Raw genomic sequence first — 24,055 nt, 5'->3', positions numbered from 1 at the left:
TTTTACCATTTTGTGCACTGTTCCCCTTTGGTGTGGAGAGCTAGAAGTCTCTGGGCTGGGAAAACAGCCAATTCCTGCCTGGCTACACACAGAAGCCCAGATCCCTCTGTGTCAGACCTCTGAGATCATGGCAGTTACCCTCTGGGGACTTGGCCTGAAATCCCACAAATTCTTGGCCTTCTCCTCTTCCCTGGGGGAGATTCCTTATTTAAATCACTTAGGGGAAGGACCTAATCTTGATGTCTGTTCCTGGGAAACCCCATCCAACACCTGCGGAAGCTATGTGGGATGTCTATCGCCTCCGTCAGCTTTTTACAGTTATAACTCAGTGTGATACATTTTATCGCTATAAATCATTGTTCACTCTTGCGCCTAAGTTTATACTTTTGCGCACTTTTTCTTAAAGAGGGATGTCAAAATTGTATAAGGCTCAGGTCTCACAAAGCCTGGACCTGCCCTGTGGGGAGTAGAGTGGGACTGGGGGTTATGGAGGTGGGGCTGGTGGAGGTGAGGGGGGGCCTAAACCAAGTCAAAGAGAAGGTGAAAAATTAGTCCTTGCAGAGCCAATGATCCAGCAAACTGTCCTTGAAAAACCCCTGATCAAAAGCAATATTACTGATGACTCTTAATTCACTAAGTGGAGCTACACCAACACATTTTTCTCGAGACATTCAATTACCTAAATGATCATTTGGTCAATTACCTAACCAGCCATACTCAAGAAGAAATCAAGGAACACTTGGATTATAGAAAGTTAAATCCAGCAGTGATAACAACAGTTCAATATCTGAAGAATGAAGGTAACTGAGCATCCCCACGCTTAAGTTTCATGACTTAGGTAATTTATGCAGCCAGCTTTCCTTAAAGTGCCAGAGTTCTGCTTGATAATATCTTAATATTTAAAATTCTATTATATCTGAATTGGAAACAAAACTCTGTTTTGAACATCATTTTCTAAACCCTACCTTGCAAGTTTGTTAATGAGCAATTTTAATCCTTTATTTAGGGCATTAGTCTACATGTAAATCTAACTGACTTACTTAATGCGATGCATTCTCACACAAAAAAATTTCCAATTGGTTTTTTATGTTTTAGAGAATTTTATGTGAATTATGTGATCCTTGAAAGACTTTAAAATGCAACTATAAAATCACTTAGTCCTGGAGAATAGCTAAAGTTTGATAACTTAAATATCACTCGTGAGTGTCCATTAAGTTTTCTAATACTTTGAGCCATTTCTGTTAATTCTAAGGATAAATCATTTAAGAAAAGCAATCTTTTCTCTGATGTTTTCACATTTCTTTATAGAGAGATTTACAGGTATTTAATAATTTTATGCTGTGCTAAATTGTTTTATCACATATTTTAAAATTATCATATCTGTCAGCATATCTAACCTTTTTTCAATTTTATCTCTTTTTGTCATTTATCAACTATTTTTTAACATATGGACATCATCATTACATTCTAATTTTAATTTCATCATTTTTTCATGCTTTTCTTGGTACTTTTATTACCATTAGTCTATTCTTTGTAACTGTTACTTGTATAGCAATACAAGTGTTTAAAGCTATAAATTTACCTATGACAATTTTTACTACACTCAACATTTTAATATACATCTGTTGTGCACATTATTATTTTCCTTAATAGCTAATTATTAGGCACTATTTTTTAAATAAATCTTATTAAAATATAGTTGACTTACAAAATTGTGTTAGGTATATGGCAAAGTAAATCAGTTACACATATACATATATCCACTCCTTTTCAGATTATTTTCCCATCTAGGTTACTACACAGTACTGCATGGATTGCCCTGTGTTTTACAGTAGGTCTCTGTTACCCATCTATTTTATATACAGTAGTGTATATATGTCAGTCAGTCCCCCCCCCCCCCAGTTTGTCCCTCCCACCTCCATGTTTCCTCTTTGGAAATATGGTTTCAAAATCTTTGAGTTTGTTTCTGTTGTATAAGTTCTTTTGTATCATTTTTATTAGATTCCACATATTAGTGATCCCATATGATATTTATCTTTTTCTGCCTGACCTACTTCACTTAGTATGATCATTTCTCAGTCTATCCATGTTGCTGCAAATGGCATTCTCTCGTTCTTTTTTATGGCTAACGTCCCATTGTATTTATGTACCCTATCTTCTTTATCCAGTCCTCTGTTGATAAGACATTTAGGCTGCGTCCACGTCTTGTCTATTGTAAACAGTGCTGTGATGAAGACCGGGTGCAGGTGTCTTTTTGACTTACGGTTCTCTCTGGATAGATGCCCAGGAGTGGGATTGCTGGATCATACGGCAATTTGATATTTAATTTTTTTTAAGGAACTTCCATACTGTTCTCCATAGTGGCTGCACCAGCTTACATTCCCACCAACAGTGTAGGAGGGCTTCCTTTTTTCAATACCCTCTCAAGCATTTATAGTTTATAGACTTTTTGATAATGGCCATTCTGACTGGTGTGAGGTGATACCTCACGGGAGTTTTGATTACAATTTCTCTAATAATTGGTGATGTTCAGCATCTTTTCATGTGCTTTTTGGCTGTGTGTCTATAGTGACTCACTCTTGAATGCAAGAGAACTCTTTTTTTTTTTTTTCTTTATGGTTAGATATTCTGTTTGTTTTTTCTTTTCATTGTATATTATGGCAAGTAAAGGCAACCTATAGTATGCCTATATTTGTGGATCTACTGAAGCTCCCTTTGATTCTACAGTATGATTTTTTTAATCCAATAATTCTTGCAAAGAATGGGGTAAAATTTTGGTATTTTCTAAATTATACTTATTTATTGCATTTAAATAAAATCACTTATAGATTCATTTACTGTCCACTCAATCTTTCGAGTGGTTTGGGAAAGCCTTTATTTCTCTGCTTCTTTTATTCCATAATTCTTCTCTATCAACTCTGATCTTTTGGTAAGAAATTTCAACATATTTTGTAACTCTTGGCTCCATCCTCATATATTTCATTTTTCCTTTGATTATGTTTTATCTTTTTTGTCTTTTAGCTTCTTTATTTTCTTCATCATTGATTTGATGTAAGACCTAAGCTAGAATTTCATGTGTTTGTTGCTATTTTAAATTTGCCCATCTCAAATTTCATCTTCAGACAGTGCAACTTCTGCAATCCCAATAAAAATTCTAACATGTCTTCTTTGGAGAAAGTTACAAGCTGATTCTAAACTTTATAGAGAAATACAAAGGATCGAAAATATTCACTATAATCTTGGAAAGATATAACAAAGCTAGAGAATTTATAGTACCATATTAATGGGCTTACCCTAAAGCACCTGTTATTCTGAAAGTGTGGTACCAGCTTAAAAACAGACAGGACAGTGGAAAAGAGACTCCAGAAACAAATATACACGTTGTCATATACACGTATGAACAAAAGAAGCAACCTGGAGTAGTGTGAAAAAGAATTGCTTCAGAGGTCCCATTATAGCTCAGCAGTAACAAACCTGACTAGTATTCATGAGGATGTGGGTTAGATCCCTGGCCTCACTCAGTAGGTTAAGGATCTGGCGTTACCATGAGCTGTGGTGTAGGTTGCCGACAAAGCTCTGATCCGCATTGCTGTGGCTGTGGTGTAGGCTGGCAGCTGCAGCTCCAATTCAACCCCCTAGCCTGGGAACTTCCATATGCCACGAGTGCAGCCCTACAAAGACCAAAAAGAAAAAAGAAAAAAAAAAAAAGATTTTTTTTCCCCAGTAAATCAACAGGGAAAAAAATCAGGTATCTGTAAGGAAATAAAAATCTATTTTTGCATCCCTACCTCATCCCAATAGAGATACTATTCCAAGAGGATTACAAATGTGAAAGGTAAAAATCAAGAAGTTTGCTAGAAAATAACCTGGGGAGAAGATATTCATGAACTTAGAACTTAAAAAGTATTGTATAAGGATAAAGGAAAAAGTCAATCAGCTGGGTAACATTGAACTTGGAAATGCGTTTCTCAAAGATGTAAAACAAACAAAAAAACACAGGCCACAGTGTCAGCTTGGAAAAGAGCCTGCACCTCATTCCCCTCATACTCTTTACAAGAAAGAAGCTAACTGGAAATCAACCCCTTTTCTTAGATCTAGCAGATAAGTGAGGTCACAGGACACACTGGCACCTCTAAACCTCGTGAGACAGGTGAATTCAGAGAATCACACTTTGCCAGGAGCAGAGGCCACAGATACAGTTGTTGGCAGGAACACTTAAAAGGTAAATGAAAATGTATTGGGGGCTGAGTGTGGACTGGCTTGAGAGTTATTACCTCCAGGAGGCGCAGTCTTAGGAGGGGCCCCACCTTTCACGTGTTTAAACTCCAGGAGTCCCATCAGTGGTAAAGATCACAGAACAGCCTCTTCATGCTCGACTCGGCAAAGGGGAGAGGGGACGTAACCATTCTCGAAAACTCCCAGAGCTCTATAACTTAGTTTCCATCCTTAAAGGAAACTTCACTGGCCCCTAGCTCACTGCAGGAAGGGAAAGTAAACAAATTCCAGGCTCCCATAGCCTCTCCAACCCATGAAAGGGAAGAATTTTTAAAACAGGTATATAGAATTTTAAAAGACTGAGAAACACTTCAGAAAGTCACAGCTCAAGGATTCAAGCCCACTAAAAATATCTGAGATTTAATAATAAAACTACAGAAGACTTTCCTCATCACCTTATTACCAGGTCCACAGGGTTCCAACTGAGAGAGCTGCAAGACAAAGACTCAATTTAAATAGGCGTTCTTAAGGAAACCCAAGAACAGGATAGAAAAAAATCTGAAAACTAGGAGACATTATTGTCTATGAGGGAAATCCTAAGAATCCATGAAAATAATTTATAGAATAAAACAAGAGTTATAGAAAGGATACAAGGCTAATACACAAAAGTCAACTGTTTTCCTATATAAAAGAAACGAACAACTGAAATTTGAAATTAATACATCATACAATCCCATTTATATTAACACCAAAAAAAAGAGAAATACTTAGACATAAATCTAACAAAATATGCATAGGATCTACTTGAAGAAAACTATACTACTCTGATAAAAGATCTAAATAATCAAAGATGTAATCATCAAAGATCTAAATAAATGGAGAGATGTTCCATGTTTGTAGACAGGAAAATTCAAAATTGTTACAATGTTAATTCTTCCCAAGTTGATAAATAATACAAACTCAAGCAAAATACCAGCTAGTTATTTTGTAGATACAACAAACAAATTTATAAAAAGAAACATAAAACTCAGGAGAACCAACACAATACCAAAGAAGACCACTATTCATTTTCAAGCCATATGAAGATACAGTGATGAGGACAGTATGTCATTTGCAAAACAACAGACAAACATATCAAAGGAATGGAAAAGAATGCTCTAAAATATACCCACACAAATATATAATCCACTGATCTCTGACAAAGAAGAACTGATCTTTGTCATGGAAGAAGAAAATCTTGTCAAGAAACGGTGTTGTAATCATGACCTGCAACTTGTGACTCGCTTCTCAGCAACAGAATAGAACAAAAATGACAGACGGTCACTTCCAATTTTAGGTTACAAAGCAAGTCTGTGGTCTTCACTTCGGGGAAAATGGAGTAGGCATCCTTTTCCTTATATGGCCCATTACGTACAATTAAAAACCCAGGGTACTATTTATAAAATAAACATAAGACTCTGAAAGGTGGAGAAAAGAAAGCAGACCAGCTAGGAACCTTGGGACTTGAGGAACAATATCATCATGGGTTTTCTGGGTTTTTCTTTACTTTTTTTTCCCCCCAGTCTTTTTAGGGCCACACCCTCAGCAAAAGGAAGTTCCCAGGCTAGGAGTCTAATCAGAGCTGCAGATGCTGATTTACACCACAGCCACAGCAACGCAGGATCCGAGCCACAATTGCAACCTATACCACAGCTCACGGCACTCTCAAAACAAAAGGGTAAAAAAGAAAAGAAAATGAAAACACTGAAAAACCCAAAAAGAAAGTAAAAGATACGAAAAAGACAGTTTACTATGGATGCTGAACGGTTAACAAATACTCACTGGAAAAGATGTTCAATATCAAGACCCATCAGAGAAAACAGAGTAAAACCACGATGGGATATCACGGCATAGTCATCAGAGTGGCTAAAATAACAGCAGTAACCATAAAACACTGGAAAGGAGGCAGAGAAACTGGATCGCTTACGCACTGCAGGTGCACCCAAAATGCTTATGGCCCCTCTGGAAAACAGTCAAGCAGTTTCTTAAAAAGACTAAACATGCAACTACCATATAAACTAGCAAGTGCATCTCTGGACATTGATCCCAGAGAAATAAAAAGCTGTCTTCACACAAAAACCTGAATATAAATGTTTATAGCAGCTTTACTTGCAATAGCCAGAAGTCAGAAACAAACGGTGTGGGTTCCCTATTGCTGCTATTAACTAATTAGGACTCTCTCAGAGGTTTCAAACAACACAAAGGTATCACCTCACAGTTCTGGAGGTCAGAAGTCCTAAAATCAAAGTCTCCGCAGGTCTTTGCTCCTTCTGGAAACTTTAGGAAAGAATCTGTTTCCTAGCCTCTTTCCAATTTCTCAGATCTGGCGTTGCTGTGGCTCTCTCTCAGCTATGGCTCCGATATGACTCCTAGCCTAGGAACCTCTATATGTGAGGGTGCAGCCCCAAAAAGACAAAAAAAAAAAAAAAAGGTATTAGGATGAATGAAAAAAAAAAAAGCCACTACCAAAATGTTGAATCCTATATAATTCCATTTAAATAACTTTCTTGACATAAAAAAGTATAGAAGTAGAAAAGAGAGCAGTAGTTGCCAGGGAGTAAGAGGGGGATGTGATGTGGGTGGGAGGGAAGCAGGTGTGACTCTATCAAGGGCCACGTGAAGGAAAGGACCTTTGCGGTGATGGAAATGTTCCTTATCTTGACGGTATTAATGCCACACCCTGCTTTGATATTTTATTACAGTTTTGCAAGATGTTACTCCTCGGTGGGGGAGGACTGATAAAAAGTTGCACAAGATCTTTTACATTTGTACATGAATTTATAATTATTTCAAAGGTAAAAGTTAAAAACGTTTAAAGACTCCTTCTCCTTCTCTCTTGCTCTTTCTCCTTTGCTCCCTCCGATGGTTGCCAGTTGCCATGTAGTGAGCTTCCTTAGAGAGGGGCCATGATGTCAAAAAATTGAGAGAGATCTCCATCCAACATCCAGGGAGTAACGAAGGGTTTCCTTCCAAAAACCCGTCAACAACCATGTGAGCAAGCTTGGAAGCAGACTCTTCTCCCGTCCAGACTTCACATGAGACCACATCTCTAGCCAAAACCTTGACTGCAACCCTGTGAGAAACTCTGAGCCAGAACCACCCAGCTAAGGTGTAGGAAGATTCCTGACCCCAAGAAACTGCTACAATAAATGCTGTTTTAACCCCCTAAATTCTAGGGTTATTTTAATGCAGGAATGAAAAACTAATGCAAAACCCTATGCTCAAGCAAAAGTATATTCATGGTATGTAGCCAGACTATGTATGTGGACCAAAACTTTGTACACATGTTTGTGCCAGCATTGTTTGTAATTTAATGTTTAAGTTAGTGTTATTTATAATAGCCAAAGCTACAAAAGCCCATATCCATGAAGAGAAGAGCAGAATGGATAGCCTTACTCTTTTCTGAGACAAGGTATCCTAAAACACCCAACTTTTCAATGGATTCCATTGGTTGCCTCAGTTTGGTAAGCAAGCCCTTATTTTATTAGAACCAAGTCCATACCCAGAATTTGTGTCTCATGCTAGGTGCTCCTTTGGGTTTACACCCCAAAGTTCAGCCATTTGTCTTCAGGATGCTTTATAGTGAGTTGTTTTATTTTGGGTTTTTTTTTCTGCAGAATTAGTCACATACTGTGCTGAAGCTAGCATTCCTCTCAAAACATGAAGTTCTTATGTTTAGCCCACTCCACTGGCACAGACATCTCCCATTCCTCAAGACAGGTTTGAGCAATTCTGTTATCTTTCACCATCACCAGAGGTTGGCCAAAACCACCCTGGCCCAACATATAGGGGGGAGGCATCACTTAGGTATTAACCCCTTTCCTTCTAGAAGGTCTATAGGATCCCTATGCCACAGCTCCTATGGGAGAGATAACTTTTGATAAACCAAAAGTTTCGTAAAACATGTTCCCTAGGCAAAAAGTTTCATCTGTGTTAGGGTAGGTATAAGTAAGAGAGACTGCACGGGATCCATCTCTCCAACGAAAACTACTCACATGTGACCATACAGAAAGGAGCTGGCATGATTTCCCACCAAAGGCAAGGTAGGCAGGTAGATGAAAGTTAGTCTCTGATACCATATGCTATTACATCTTCATTCAATGACAATCAGATGAAAAAAAGGATAACTTGATTGTTACTGTACATGCAATAAAAGAAGTTACTTATTATCTCCTAGTTGCATAAATTTGAATATATTAATGACAGCATTAAAAAACTTCTCCTTTCATCATTTTAATCAGGTCTGGCAAAAGACACATGCCTAACTTAATTTTATGCATACAGACATATATAGGTATATGTTTGTATATATATAAACATGTTTGTGTATCTATATATATAGATAGATATACAGTGTGTATATTTTTAAATACAAAATAGAAACAAACTTCTAGTGTAAAAGCTGTCTAGTTAAATTTAACGGAAGATTTGAAATCCTAGGATCATACTGAGCTTAAACTTCCAGGAATCCTACCCCTGAACTCTGCCTCTATTAGTAATTCAAACAAAAGAGAGGGCTCATGAAGAAAGAGCCATGAAATGAAGAAAGCTACCACTGCAACTGGCTGCCTGAAAGCACCCACCCATCCTCATTTGCATCTCTGCCTCCACTCACCTGCTTTTATCACTTTCTCAGTCTCTGCTCATGCCTTGGCACCTGAAACAGTCCTAAGGAGCACCACTTGCCCACGTGCTTTTCTTGCCCTTGTCAATACTGATTTCTTTGAAGTCTCTTCCTAAGACGTACCTACTATCATTTCTGGTGGCAGCCCTCTCCTTTGCCCCTGAATTTAAAATCTAAGGAGGGAGATTACATTGGATATTCTTAAACCCAGGAAAAGATGGTCATGTAAGGTGTATTTTCACAAAGATACAAAGAGGGGATAATCATGCCCTAAAATCGGCCAAGCTACTAGAGTCAAGGGCTGCAGCAGATTGGAAAAGAAGGCAGACAGTAAACTCAGGATGTCCAGCGGCTCTTTGGGCAACGTGCTTAAGTTTAAGCCTTAGTTTCCCCACTGGAAACATGGAGCCAACAAGAGGCTCTATCACTGAAGGCTGCCGCAACAGTAAGAGACTGAGAAAACACGTCAGCACAGTGCCTGGCAGAGAGAAAGCATTCAATAACGGTGCCTAGTTATTGTGTATGATCATTGCTGTTGTCACTCTTATTTTGCAAACATATCAATCTAGCTGAGTCAGATAGCACACGTGATGCGTCTTTTGCTCGATTACTCATTGAATTTTTAAATACTTTTTTTTTTTTTTTTTTTTTTGGTCTTTCTGCCATTTCTTGGGCTGCTCCCGCAGCATATGGAGGTTCCCAGGCTAGGGATCTAATCGGAGCTGTGGCCGCCGGCCTACACCACGGCCACAGCAACACGGGATCCGAGCCGCATCTGCGACCTACACCACGGCTCACAGCAACGCCAGATCCTTAACCCCTGAGCAAGGCCAGGGATTGAACCTGCAACCGCATGGTTCCTAGTCAGATTCATTAACCACTGAGCCATGATGGGAACTCTGAAATACATTTTTAACAGCTTCTTGTTCCTGGCACTATGCTTGGTTCTAAAAGCATGGTGGTAAATGAGACAGGTATGGTCTCTGCCCTGATCACAGCTCTGTGCCACGGCTGGTCTGTTTACAGTGAGACAGCACAACCACACAGCGTGGTCTGCACATGTTGCTTGTTTCCCCTTCCCAGAGAGTCTAAATGAATTTTGAAAACATACGAAAAAAAGGAAATGGACTTCGTATCACATGCAAACCAAGCTCAACATTTTCTGCAGGGAGCCCATGTTGAGAAGAACGCAGGGTTCAAGGCCAGACTCATCCGAGAGAGGGCAGCAGGCATGATGCCCACCACGGGTGGTGGTGGGGGGGAATGTTCATATGTCTTTGATGCATATATCTGCTATGTATTCAGTAACTGAACACATGAAGTCAAAAATCAGTAAAAGAACTGGTAATTGTGTAATTCCAGATTAGCTCTTAGTGGGATTTGTCATTCCATAAAGTTTACTTTTAAGAAAACAAAATTAGTAGCATGAACCCCAGCTGTTGACATTTTCCCCTGCTTCTTGGCACCCTATTATCTCAGCTGGTCTAGGCATATCTCAGCAATTACCATAGTTCTGCAGGCAGCTCTCAGGCCACTTACGCTGACACTTTGAAATATTAGTGGGGAAATGCTGCAGGTGCGCTGGGCTGGCAGAAGCCCAGCAGCAAGTTTGCATCAGCCCAGAATTTTAAAAAGTTTCATGCACTATCCCTTATGTTATGAAGCTGTTTCAATTAGAGGCAGGCATCCTATTTTCTTTGGCAGGCACCTTGTTTCATCTGTAAAGCACTAGCGTTCTCCCCGTGAAAAAGAAACCACCATTTTCTAGGATTCTGCTGTGGATGTGATCAGCACTGCTTTCCTATCAGGGAGCACAGCAGGCCTGAGCGTGACAGGGTGACAGGACAGAGGATACTTCTGTACCTCCAAGACAGCCACTCAGATTTCTCACTTCTCTGAATGCTTCAAATGCCTCCAGACTCCACCACACAGTCTAACGTGAAACTCTCTCTGGTCACATGTTCTTCCCCTGTGCTACCCTGACTTTCCTCCCTAGATTTTGATCATTTCCTACACATCTGGGTGTTAGATGATTAGCTCAGAGGAGATAAAAATCATGCATAATAAAAAGCACTTTTTAAACCCTCTTAATATTGCATGATAGTTCAGATTTATTATAAATGTTAGATAAAACGGGGGGATGGAGGCTATGCAGGGGAGGAAAAAAAAGTCCCTTTATCAGTTAGAGATGCATTCTGGAAGGCTTGTACACAAAACAACAAAATATCTAGGACTGACTCAAAGTAAGGTAGCAGAGGAGTTCTTGTTGTGGCTCAGTGGGTTAAGGACTTGACATCTGTAAGGATGAGGGTTCAATCCCTGGCCTCACTCAGTGGGTTAAGGGTCCAGCACTGCTGCAAGCGGTGGCACAGGCCTCAGCTGCAGCTCCTATTCGATCCCTAGCCTGGTAACTTCCATACGTAGATGCTTCTGTAAAAAGGAACGAAAAAAAAAAATAATGTAGTAGAAATTAAAAGTGTGGTGAGTAGATAAATCAAGATGGAAAAAAATATTGATGATAATTGAAGCTGGGTAATGGATATGAAAAGATTTATTAAATTATTCTATCTCTGTATATATTTGAAACTTTATAGATTCAGAATGGTCAAAATAGTTTAAGTGGAGCATTAAGGACAGTATACCTATATATGTATGATACACATGGACGCACACATAAATTTTATTCTGTATTTTTATGCTCATTAACATTTGAGAAGAGTAAACAACAATAAAACTTCATGCAGATGTTTGGATGTTCACACCACTCAGATGCTAAGAAACTCTCAAAGTCCATAGCAGTCCATCTCTTATGGTGGGTGATGCCAGTGGGTTCCCGTCTGCCATCACATTTGACTCCATGTTATGGTTACATTTATGTGTCAACCTCATGGAGACATAAGGGACCCAGACAATTTGGTCCATCACTATTCTGGGTGTGCCTGTGAAGGTGTTTCTGGAAAAGATGAATGTGTTTGAATCAGTAGACCAAGGAGAATGCCCAATCAACATCTGACTGCAGCCACATGAGTGTTTCCAAGCCTACCTGAGCCCAATGAACCCCCAGATTTGTGGCAAAACATGTGATTATTACTGTTTAAAGCCCACTGTTTGTTATGCAGAAATAGATATCCAGAACACAAGAGAAGATGAAATTACATTCCTGAGTCAGAGGCCAAGTGGAAAAGAGAAGATGCATGTTGCACACCTGATCATTTGGGTTGGAGGTTACAGTTAAGCCTAAAATTGCTGCTAGTTAGTTTTCCCTAATGCTTCTAAGTCCATTAGGAGCATCTCTGCCCAAGATTCCCCAAGTTCAGTTTCTTGCTCATCACTAAAATAGCTGAACTCATTAATGCTCTGTGGCCACCTTTACTGGTTAGCCTTTCCCTTACTCTTCACGAGAAAACAGAGAGAACCCCGGTCCAGGCAGCTCTAACGGAGTCAGGATTTTTTTTTCTTGTATTAGAAATGAAGAAATCTAATTTGAAATTGCTTGAATTACCAAAAAAAAAAGGAGTACCCCATCAGTCCACCGCAAATTCCAGGAGGTCAGTGAGTGGTCCAGGCCCTCGATTATAGCTTCAGAAATTAGTTATTCTTCCTTTCTCCTCTCTGTTCATTGCTGTGTTGGCTTCACTGGTAGGTGGGCTATTCCTTTCTGTTAGCAAAAGTCTCTGGCAGTTCTATGACTGCACCCCACCACCTCAGCCACCCCAGTGGGAGAGAGAGCTTCTGTTTTCTCTTCGCTCTAAGTCAGTTCCACAAACTGCATGTCATCAGCCGGGCTGGGGGCAGAGCACAGAGCCAATCCAGTCACTAATGGGCCAAACCCAGGTTCCATGTCAACCACTGGACCCTGGAGTCTGGCGGCAGGGCCAGAGATGTGCTGGTCAGCCTTACCTGAAACATAAGTACCGAGAATCGAGAGGAATCCTTCCTAAAAGGATAACCGGGGTGCTGTCACATTAGAAAGGAGATAGAAATGGTGTCTGTCAACCGGGCTCTGGGGCTACACAAATCCTCCCTAACTTTCTTGGCTTCTGCTTCTTCACCAGTAAAATGACAGGATAGGCTACTAGATTGCTAACTCCCTATCCACAAGGGTGAGCAATGATGCAGGTGAAACCTATTATTGTGATAGCAGAAAGAAAACCACTTTTGATGCCATTGCTGTGATGAATTCTGCTACGGAAGGCTGGCAGGAAACAGGGGCAGGGGTGGTTTAAATCTGTAAAATGGAGACACAAAAGAAAAATGCAAAGCTCCTCTTCTCCCCCTCCCCTCTCCCCTCCTCCAACTATCACACAAAATAAAACCACTTGCCAGGACTGTTAAGTCATGCAAACCGTTCAAGGATCTGTGGGATTCTAGTCATCCTCCGATATTGGGGAGGATTCTCTTATTTTCCCATCGCTTAAGCTTCCATTCGCTCATGAAGCCTGTTTGGATGGACAGCCCCAAGCATTTCAGCATCTTGGTACATCTACCATGATTGGAAGCATCCAAATTCTGCCAGGCTGATCGAACCAGACGCTGTGTTGGAAAAGATTACTGGGCTGATACAAGTGCCACATGATGCTGGGTCACTCAGAGCACTGCCTGCCACCACCAGGAGCCTCTGGGGTGCATGTGAAGCAGCTGGTTGCTATCAGTGGGGACAAGCAGAGGGAAGGCAACCCCTCTAGAAATGCAATTAGCCTTTCGTGGCTCCTGCCGCCACTGAATTCATCAGTTCCTTGTTTCATTCACACTTCTCCTTACCCCCAGGAGCCTGCGCCTAGCTGTGGAACAAGTTCACACCCTGTGCTTTCCAGGTGCGGAGCAAACCATTTGCACTTGTCACTAGCACTCTTACCTGTGACGCACTGAAGCCCAGGGTGCAAGGTTACGGCTCACGTTCCTCTAAGAGGCACAGATACGCCTTCTTCCCTTGCCTCTGACATTGGAGTCTCCTTGGACCTCTCCTCCATTCCTCAGAACTGTAATTATCCACTAGGAAGTGTGCCATCTCGCCAAGCTCTAGCAGAACGTGCGAGTTGCTTCTTTCTCTTCTGTTGCCTCGTATTACCCCCTCCTGGCAATGATAATGACTACAACAGAGCAATGAATGTTGTGTGCTCAGTATCTGCTTGCTAGGTGCTGCTCTAGAAGCGTTCCATGACTGATCTAGTTGAACTCTTGTCACAACCGTTTCCCCCACTTTACAGATAACGAAAGTAAGAAGGAGATGGTTAGGAAAGAAGCCCAAGATCATGCCCAGGACTGAACTGCAAGCCTCTCTGATGCCAGCACACATATTCACTCCACACATTGCATGTGTTCACACTGCACTGGTACAGCACAGAGGAGGAAAATATTCTGGCTTGCGGGGACAAACTGAAGTCGAGAGACTCAGCACTGGCAGCTCTCAGCTGAGCAACCATATGGCTAGCGAGACTGGCAAAGGGAAGCTTCTGTGCCCTGGGGAAGTTGGGCTGGAAGATTCTGGCTGTGAAACTGAGAGCACAGAGAGGCTGTGGTCCAGGAGAGCTGGGAGGTTTTGGGTCTACTCCATGCCCGGAAGGGAGCTGATTATCACTGTGCAGTGCTTGGATTTCCCAATGTTTGCCTTGCCGCCTGCCTCTCCCGCGGGGAGCACCAGGAACCAGAAGGGAGAGGAAGAGACAGAGGTTGTGACCCAGAGAGTGCAGTCTGTCCTGGGACGCAGGGCTGGTACTACAGGGATGCTTGCTCCCAGAAACCTCGGTGGTGTTAATTAGCCCCCAGGGTATTTCCAGGGACTTGGATCTTACTCAGCTTCACCTTCCTACTCTCAGGCCATTTCAGGAGTTTTAAAAATTAATACAATTCTGGTGAATACGAGGCCCAATTCAGTGCTTTTGCTAAACGTTATTGTGGCTGTAACTTAGGGAGATACTTTCTGTTGTGTGTTTTATTATTTATACATAGCATACAAAATTGAGGGTTTTTTTTCCCCTCCTCTCTGCTTTTACAAAGGTTTCCCATCCTTAAATCACGCCTCAAGTTCAAGGGCTGCTACAAAATCGTCCCTGTTACCCCAGGACATGGGTCCATCTCAGTTCACAAGTTTCTCTGTCACCATCTGCATCCCAGTCCACACTACTGCAGCCTGCCCAGATCTGTATTCTCCCACTGCCTCCTTTCTGAGTCATTGCCTCCTCATCACCTTTGCTGGCCTCCACAGTATGTAACTTAAAGTAGTTTCTCTCCAGAGGCCTCAAGCTGAAATGACTGCAGGTGCTGAGCTGCAGAAGCAGGTGAGCAAGTAAGGGGCCACCTGGAGTTGAGTGACTGCTACTCAGAACCAATAGTTTTTTCTAGGCCAAAACATGGGACCCGGGTGGCCACTTGCTGTATTTTTTTTCCAAAAGAAGTCCTAAATTCAGACTGTGTGTTATGAATTCTCCCAGTTTAAAAATGATGTCCCCTAATTTACATGAAAAACAAGCTTCTACTGGCCAAATAAAATGTCCCATGGAATAGTTCTGGCTAAAGAACACTTTGTCTAGAAGGCCAGATAATGAAGTATAAGCTTTAAATTCATCAGTCAGTTGGCAAATATTTATCGAGCACCTTCCGTGTTTTAGAGACTGGACCCCTTGCCTTAACCACTTGGGCAAAATATTCAACTTTTTTCTGCTAGAATTTTCTCATCGATAAAGAAGAGATACTCATATAAGCAAAGTCACCCAGTAAAAGTGAGGATTCAATAAGGACAATGCATACAGAAGTCAAGACAATGGGTGACATATAGGCAATACTAAATAAACAGAAGCAATAATGAGTAAAACAAATACAGGTGTATTTGTCACTCCTGTCATGGCCACAGTGGACATAATGTTGTCCTCCCCTGAATGCTCCCTCACCCTCACACACACTCGATGAGAAAGGGATGTGGGTCACTGTGGTGGTGACAGTGGTCGTAGGGGGTGACGCAGCCACAACCGTGACAGTAACAGCAGCAAGGAAAGAAGGATCCGACCGGAAATCTATTTAACGGTATTAGAAATAGCATTAACAGTCAAAGAAGCACACGGCTCATTTCTTGTATTTTTCATGCATTTCTCTCACCACTGTGAAGAGTCCATATGGCATTTCTGGGCACACAGCATGTTAATAAATACTCGCTCACTTGGTTGTTTGTCCCACTGGTGCCTAGTCCTCTTCCATTCTTTTTTTTTTTTTTTTTTTCCTTTTTAGGGCTGCATTTGTGGCATGTGGAAGTTCTCAGGTACCCAGGCTAGGGGTCAAAATGAAGCTGAGCTGCCACCCTACACCACAGCAACTCCGGAGCTGAGCTGAGTCTGTGACCTACACTGCACCTCACAGCAATGCTGGATACTCAACCCACTGAGTGGGGCCAGGGATTGACCCTGCGTCCTCATGGATACTAATCGGGTTCGCTACCCCTGAGCCACAAGGGGAACTCCTATTGTCTTTGTTTATATCCAGCAAGGATTTACAGTATGTGGCTCTTTTTATGTGAGCACTGATACACCATCCGGCTACAACACTGACTTCGTCACCTGGGAAAGGAAGTCTCTCACCTCCCAAGAACACAGAGGTGAAGCTTCTCTTCACCTCCACAGCCAGGCAGTGGCATCCTATTGCGGAAAAATAAGAACATCAACAACTGAATTTAAAAAAAAAGCTGAGTTTAGCAACCTGTGTCTTCTAGTGCCAGGAGCTGTCAGGGAGAGGCACCAGTGAAATCTTTCACACATTCTGTCCACACAGCAAGATCATTTGCTTGGCTGTCTCATGGCCCCAGCTGTGAGATACCTCATTTCCACCCTGCTGAGGCCACAGCCAGATGGTGAGGACAACACACCACGTCCCTGTGCCCTCTCTGGCACACAAGGAGTCACCAACTACGTCTTATCCTTCTTGGTGCCTCATGGTGGGGCTCCTGACCTTGTCTTGGTGGTCACAGAGTTTGCAGCAAGGCACGCTTCTTTTAACACAGGTATACATGGGGAGCCACCCCTAACGTCAGGGTTGAATGGATGCCCCACCTTACTGGAACCAAAAACCAGGAAAAAAGGCTTTCCAACACCAGAAAAGAAAGGACTCACATTTCAGCTTTGTAGAGATGGTGGCATTGTTGGAAAATTCAATTTTATTAGTTAACCTTGGAGGCTATTCTCCATAAGGAAACTGTTGAAGAGATTTATTTGTAAACCCGATTATTTATGTCAACAAAGCATCTTCTCATTTGGACCTCTCTCCATTTTTCCTCAAACTTCACGGTATCTAAAATATTCATCTTTCACTTTCAATCATGTTTTTATTTTATTTATTTATTTATTTTTATTTTATTTATTTACTTATTTATTTTTTGTCTTTTTTTAGGGCCGCACTTGCGGTACATGGAGGTTCCCAGGCTAGGGGTCTAATCAGAGCTTTGGTGCTGGCCAGCCTACACCACAGCCACAGCAATACCAGATCTGAGCCGTGTCTGCAACCTACAACCACAGCTCTTGACAATGTGGGATCCTTAACCCACTAAGCGAGGCCAGGGATCAAACCCACAACCTCATGGTTCCTAGTCAGATTTGTTTCTGCTGCGCCATGACGACACCTCCCTGTTTTCATGCTTCATTCACAACCCATTTATGCCCCAGATGCTGAGAACATCATCGGCCTTCAAGGAATGCCCACATCCGGTCAAGCACGGAGTCTGCTACACCTGCGTTTCCTCCAGTGCTTTTCCTTCCTCTCCACTCCAAACCAGCAGAGTGGCCTATGGTTTTTCCTTCATTCTTTACTAGCGGTCAGAGTGCAAACCCAAAAGCGTGAGGGAAAGCACATCTGACCTCCACCTTCCCGCTGGTATCTCCTTGCCCTTGAGCTGAGTGTCAATCTCCTTGACACAGCGCACGAGAATCACAGGGGTCTCATCCACGCGGCCTGTCCGTGTCCAGCTCTCCTCACATTCTCTGTCCTAATTTAACTCAACTGATTACTTTTAGTTCTTAGAAAAATATATCTATATCTATTATCTACATACAGATAGGTAGGTAGGTAGGTACACAGACAGAAAGACAGACAGACAGACAGACAGACAGACAGACAGATAAAGGGTAGCCAGTCTCCAAGATGGTGCACAAAGATTCTTGCCTCCTGGTATACATCTATATCTATTATCTATAGACAGACAGACAGGTAGGTAGGTAGGTATAGACAGATAAGGGTAGCCAGTCTCCAAGACGGTGCACAAAGATCCTTGCCTCCCGGCAGTCCTATCCTATGAAGTCCCTAGGTTGGTCTGTCTGACCTATAAAATATGGTGGAGGAAGTGGTGTGACTCTGAGGTCAGGTCCTAAAAGGCATTGCCACTTCTTCCTTGCATCCTTTCATTCTAAAGGAAACCCGCTGCCATTATGTGAGGACACTTAGCACCCTGTGGAGTGGGGCACCAAGGCCACGTGACAACAGCCAGCACTAACATGCCAGCCCTGAGTGTGTACACTGAAACTGGATCCTCCAGCTTCAGCCAAGCCTTCAGATGACTGCAGCCTGGCTGGCGTCTTGAATACAACTTCTTAAAAGATCCTGAGTCAAAACCACCCACCTGAGCCCTTCCCAAATGCCTGACCCTCAGGCACTATGAGATATATATATATATATATATCTCCATGATGCTTCTTGAGAGAATTAGTTGAGCAGCACTAGATAACTAAGTCAACTTATGTAACACTGGCATTTCTGTGTGTAAATATACTACACATAAAAAGTTAAAAATTAAAAATAAATTAAATATATAAAATCCCAATAATTAAAACTTAAATAGACAATCAGACCAATGAAACAAAACAAAAAACTCCAGAAATAGAATCAATAGACATGTGAATTCAGAATTTAATACAGCGGCACATGAATAGAGAAGCCAGTGAAATAGAATAAAAGAATACATATAGGAGTTCCCGTTGTGGCGCAGTGGTTAACGAATCCGACTAGGACCCATGAGATTGTGGGTTCGGTCCCTGCCCTTGCTCAGTGGGTTAACGATCCGGCGTTGCCGTGAGCTGTGGTGAAGGTTGCAGACGCGGCTCGGATCCCGTGTTGCTGTGGCTCTGGCGTAGGCCAGTGGCTACAGCTCCGATTCAACCCCTAGCCTGGGGACCTCCATATGCCGCGGGAGCGGCCCAAGAAATAGCAACAACAACAACAACAGCAATAACAACAACAACAACAAAAAAAAAAAGACAAAAAAAAAAAAAAAAGAATACATATAATGACTGTGATAAAGGTGGATTCCCAAATCCCTGGAGAAATCCACATCCATGAAGAGACATCATTCATTAGGTGATGCCGGAACGAGTTAGGTCAAATGGGAAAGTTCAAACTGGGCCTATACTTGGGCAAATCCTGACCAGACCAAAGATTTAAATGTGAAGGAAATCAGTATATACGTATTCGATCAAAACACAAGAGAATTCCTTTCTAATCTGGGAGCCTTTAAAAATAACATTTAGGTTGTGTGCTTATCTTTTATCCGCTCCTTACAGAGTAGGCCCTTCTAAGATGAATCCAGCCCTAACAACCCCTTCAGGGTCGGAGGCTTAATGACTCACCCTACCTTCCCGTACCAAAGATGCAGGTCCGCTGTGTTCCGGAGAAGGCCAGAGGAAGGTTGGGGGGTCTGTAAAAGCTGATCTCTGACAAGGAGAGGCACAGGAGCCATCCCAAAGGTCAGGAGAGTGTGGCCTCTCAGGTGATCTGCCTTAACAAGGGCCTCCGGACGGGGCAGGGGGAAGTCCCTGAGCTGGGACGGAAGAGGGATCCTGGCCCTGGCCCAGCGCCTCCTCCAGAAAGGCCGGCTCTGGAGAAATCAGCACTGCGCAGAGCTGAGTACATCTGGTGCAGACACGTCCCTCCCTTGCACACTGGTGGTCGATTAAGAAAATGACAACTCAGGAACTGGTTTGGTCAGACACAAGGCAGTATCTTCAAAAACATTTTATGAGAGGAGATAGGATGAGACGGTAGGCGCTGGGAATTTTCTTTTAAAAGGAACTTTAGCAGCAGAAATAGTGTTGGCTATTCCAAGATGTTGAGATGAGCATATTCGGTGGATATGACTGGATACAGGGAGGCAGGCGTTTAAGGAAGCGGGATAACGAGCAGGTGGTTTGGAGGTCCAGACTCCAGTAGGAAAAAAAAAAAAAAGTTCAAAGAAATGATCTTCTTTTTCTAAATGTTACTGATCCCCCCGAATACCAAAGTAAGGACGAAGTCCCCTTATCTACGCTGAAACTGAAAAAAAAGGGGGGGGGGGACTGTGCTCTGCTGTTTGAAAGGTGACTAACTTCACATAACATACATTTTAAAATCAGATGACATTGTCCACTTCGGAAAGACTAAGTTTTTGTGAAGGAAATAAAATAGGGTCATAAAAAATAAACACTTTACTTGGAGTCGCTTATTTAATTCGCACACCAACACTCCAAAGTACATACGAGATCGTTCCCATTTTACAGATGAAGAAACAGAGGCACTGAAACGTTATCAGTGAGTTTCCCAATGTCATAAGGTTTAGACTAAATTTTAGAGTTAGAATTTGAGATCACAGTAATACAGGAATTTTTGAAATCTGCCTTTCTCATCTTTCACCATTCAAACTTGGGTCTTTCTACATATAATCTCACAGACATATTTCATTAGAGGGACTGCCTGCCCATCATGTTTATACCCCTGCTGTTCAAAAAAAAAAAAAAAATCTGGTTTATTTATTTCCCTTTTGCGATGAGTAGTTTAAAAAAGGGTGCAAGGAGCTCCACTGGTCCAGCAGATGCCTGACAAATGTCTATCCTTAGCACACCTGTGGCATGGGTTCTAAGAAAGCACATATTTGTACCACATCCCACCACCCCACTCATCCCTGTCAGTTAAAAACTACCTGTGACACTGCAACTCAAGACATTAACAAGCCAACCTGCGGTTAAGTTCAAAGCCAAACAGGCAGGAAAAAAAAAAAAAGAGAGAGAGAGAAAGGAAACACTCCCTGTGTCATCTGGCAGATTCAGTAATGGCTTTCACTATTAACAATCCTTGTAGATAATTCCCAATTAACAAAATCACCTGGTATAATGACCCAATAAAGCTCCCAGAACCTTGAAAAAGACGTAGAGAGTCATTAAGAGACCATTATCAACCTTGGAACAAGGTCATCTATGGTAGTGACTCAACCTCTCATATACAATCTGGAGCTGAGCCACCAGCTTGGAGAGCCAACAGCAAGGAATGCCTTAAATGCTTAAATGTTTAAGAAAGCTGCAGAGGGGCAATTCCATCCTGGTGCAGCAGAAACGGATCCAACTAGGAACCTTGAGGTTGTGGGTTTGATCCCTGGCCTCGCTCAGTGGGTTAAGGATCTGGCGTTGCCATGAGCTGTGGTGTAGGTCGCAGACTTGGCTCGGCTGTGGCTGTGGCTGTGGTGTGGCTGTGGTGTGTCTGTGGCTGTGGCTGTGGTGTAGGTCGACAGCAACAGCTCCAATTAGACCCCTAGCCTGGAAACCTCCATATGCCACGGGTGCGGCCCTAAAAAGACAAAAAGACAAAAAAAAAAAAAAAAAAAAAACAGAAAAGAAAAGGAAAAGAAAGCTGCAGAGGTATAGGGAGCTTCGTGTTGGTGCTAGTATTGGCAATATCTGAGTATTTTTCATTGAGAGTTTTGTGCTTGAAAGGTTTAAGAGCTTTTTTTTTTTAAATTGAATTCTGCTTTATTCTTTTTCCGAAAAGCCACGTTTGGCTGATTTATGGACAGGATTTTTAGCTTCCAAGTTGCTGAGTGTACTTTTTAAATAATCTACTATCTGAAAAAAATTAGAAATGGACTTCTGTATAAATATCCTCACACTTAAACACTTTCAGACACTATACCTAATCTGTAGTTAGGTCAAATAGTTTGGGAACGCTTAGGGAGCCCAGAAGGACGCGAGAATAGTGGTAGATGCCTGGTATAAACCATCTCCTTTCTACTCAAGTGTTATATAAGCTCACTGAATAAATCTTAGTCATTCACTCATCAAACACTGAATTCACGTAACAAAGTGAATTAAATTCCTATTTTTTTTTACCAACTCTTGTTTTGCTTGAATGGGAATAATGCAATAAAAAGATTAAGTCCTTGGCTTCATGGAACGTATTGTCCTGTCCTAAAGGAACAAAAACGAACAATAATAATAACAAAAGTAAGGAGAACTGAATCAAAATTTCAATTCGGACTGGGAGTTCTTTCCCATTGTGGCTCAGTAGAAACAAACCTGACTTAGTAACCATAACGATACGGGTTCGATCCCTGGTCACTCAGTCGGTTAAAGGTTCTGGCATTGGCAAGAGCGGTGTAGGTTGCAGATGTGGCTCAGATACAGGCCAGCAGCTACAGCTCCGATTTGACCCCTAGCCTGAGAACTTCCATGTGCCACGGGTATGGCCATCAAAAGGAAAAAAGGTGGGGGGAGGGGTACAGATAAGTTTTCCCACGGGAAAAACAAGGCCGAGGAAGTGTTAAAGAGAGATTGGGTAGGAGGGTTATTGCACAAGGCGAGGTCAGGGAAGGATTTTAGGTGAGGAAGCATTTAAGCAAGGACCAAAACGAAGCACGAAACACACAGAGCTTAGGGGGAAGTACACCAGGCAGACACAGAGCAGTGATTCACCTGCAGGAATGATGCTGACATGTGCAATAAATAACATGAAAAGCGGTGTGAGCTGAGGGACGAGACTGGGAGTGGGAGGGACGGGGCCACGCTCCCTTTTTTCCATCCTGCCTTCTATATGTAGATAGTAAAGTTACCTGGCTAACACTGTCCCAATTTCATCATCTGTTGCACAGGATATTCGTTTAAATTTACTGAACAACTCCATGCACCATTATCTTCATATGCTACCCTGTGGCAGAGAGGTTCTTTTTTTATTACTCAAATGAATTTGTCACATCTGTGGTTGTATAATGATCACAACAATCCGATTTCACAGGATTTCCATCCCACAACCCAGGCACATCCCCCCACCCGCAAACTGTCTCTTCCGGAGACCGTTAAGTTTTTCAATGTCAGTGGCAGAGAGGTTCTCATCCGTATTTTCCACATGACACATCTTTGGGCTCTTATGTAACTTAACCATGACTACACACTGAGTAATTAGTCAAACAAGGATTTGAATCCATAGCTCTCTGATATCAAAGTCCACGACAGATATAGAGAGAAAATGTTTACTATGACAAATGATGGAACATAAGCAAAATCTGGAAACCCTGCCTTCAGTTCTCTACGAAGCCTTCATCACTCTAGGACTCTGGTTCAAGGGGGAAGAGCTGATTTCTTGCCTTGAAAGTTGAACCGAAGCAGATTTCTTTAACGAGACTCCAGTGGATCGCGAGACAAGGGGGAGCCAAGCAAAATGATTTACCAAAAAAATCCTATAAAATGGACACTCCCTAGTTTCCACTATCTATTCATCCACCTGTAAGGATATATAAAGACACTATGATAGATAGACACCCACATATACACACATTTTATATCCATGTTAACATACATATGCTTAATATATACTAATACAATATATATTATTTTATAATATTTCTAAGTAATCATATCTGTAATTTATATAATAAATTTACAGATACATTTATACAATGGACATAAATTTATATATATATATATATATATATATGTATATATATAATAGAGAGAGAGACTCATCAGAGACTACAGAAAAAGTGCCACCCACAGAGGAGCAGAGCACTGCGTCCCATGGGGAAACTGCAGACACCAACAGCGAAAGAGGTGCATCAATGTCTAGTCATTCCTAAAAATTCCACTTCAAGACCAACGTCACTGTAAGAACCAACCAATGGAGGCTCTGACCCAAGAGCTAATGAAGCATATGGGAAATAAACAACATAAAGCAGTCTGAAGAGACACCAAATTTGGACAGCCCAGAATGCTTCCTCTATCCACAGGGCCATGCACCTCAAACTCATGTTACACCGAGAGACTAACCAGAGGTGGGCCAGGAAGGCTTCAAAGCTGCAGGAGCAGCATTTCTTGCTGGAGCTCTCATTTTACTTCATTTTACTTTGAACAAACTTTTTTTTTTTTTTTTTTTGCTATTTCTTGGGCCATTCCCGCGGCATATGGAGGTTCC

At 41.9% G+C, this 24,055-nt stretch overlaps 1 long non-coding RNA gene across 9 annotated transcripts in view; it reads right to left on the bottom strand.

Moving 5' to 3' along the window:
* LOC110257443 (uncharacterized) overlaps positions 1-24,055 on the bottom strand; it is a 678,610-nt gene that overhangs the window by 459,020 nt on the left and 195,535 nt on the right. Inside the window, exons 3-7 of one of the 9 annotated variants that reach the window (XR_014832648.1) lie at positions 23,232-23,368; positions 22,701-22,795; positions 13,734-13,968; positions 12,381-12,663; positions 11,413-11,831 (exon numbers count right to left, since the gene is read on the bottom strand). The exons of 7 other annotated variants lie outside the window; for them this stretch is intronic. This is a non-coding gene — a long non-coding RNA (uncharacterized LOC110257443). Of the gene's footprint in view, positions 1-9,508; positions 9,722-11,230; positions 11,832-12,380; positions 12,664-13,733; positions 13,969-22,700; positions 22,796-23,231; positions 23,369-24,055 lie in introns of those variants that run through there. One more of the 9 variants, XR_014832646.1, reaches the window with a different exon arrangement.

This window comes from Sus scrofa, chromosome 17 (genome assembly GCF_054392235.1).
Source record: "Sus scrofa isolate SSC_HxYL_T2T_F1_AM1 chromosome 17, Sscrofa_HxYL_maternal_Yorkshire_Landrace_v2.0, whole genome shotgun sequence".
In the NCBI taxonomy this organism is placed as follows: Eukaryota; Metazoa; Chordata; class Mammalia; order Artiodactyla; family Suidae; genus Sus; species Sus scrofa.
This window is presented reverse-complemented; position numbering and strand designations above follow the sequence as displayed.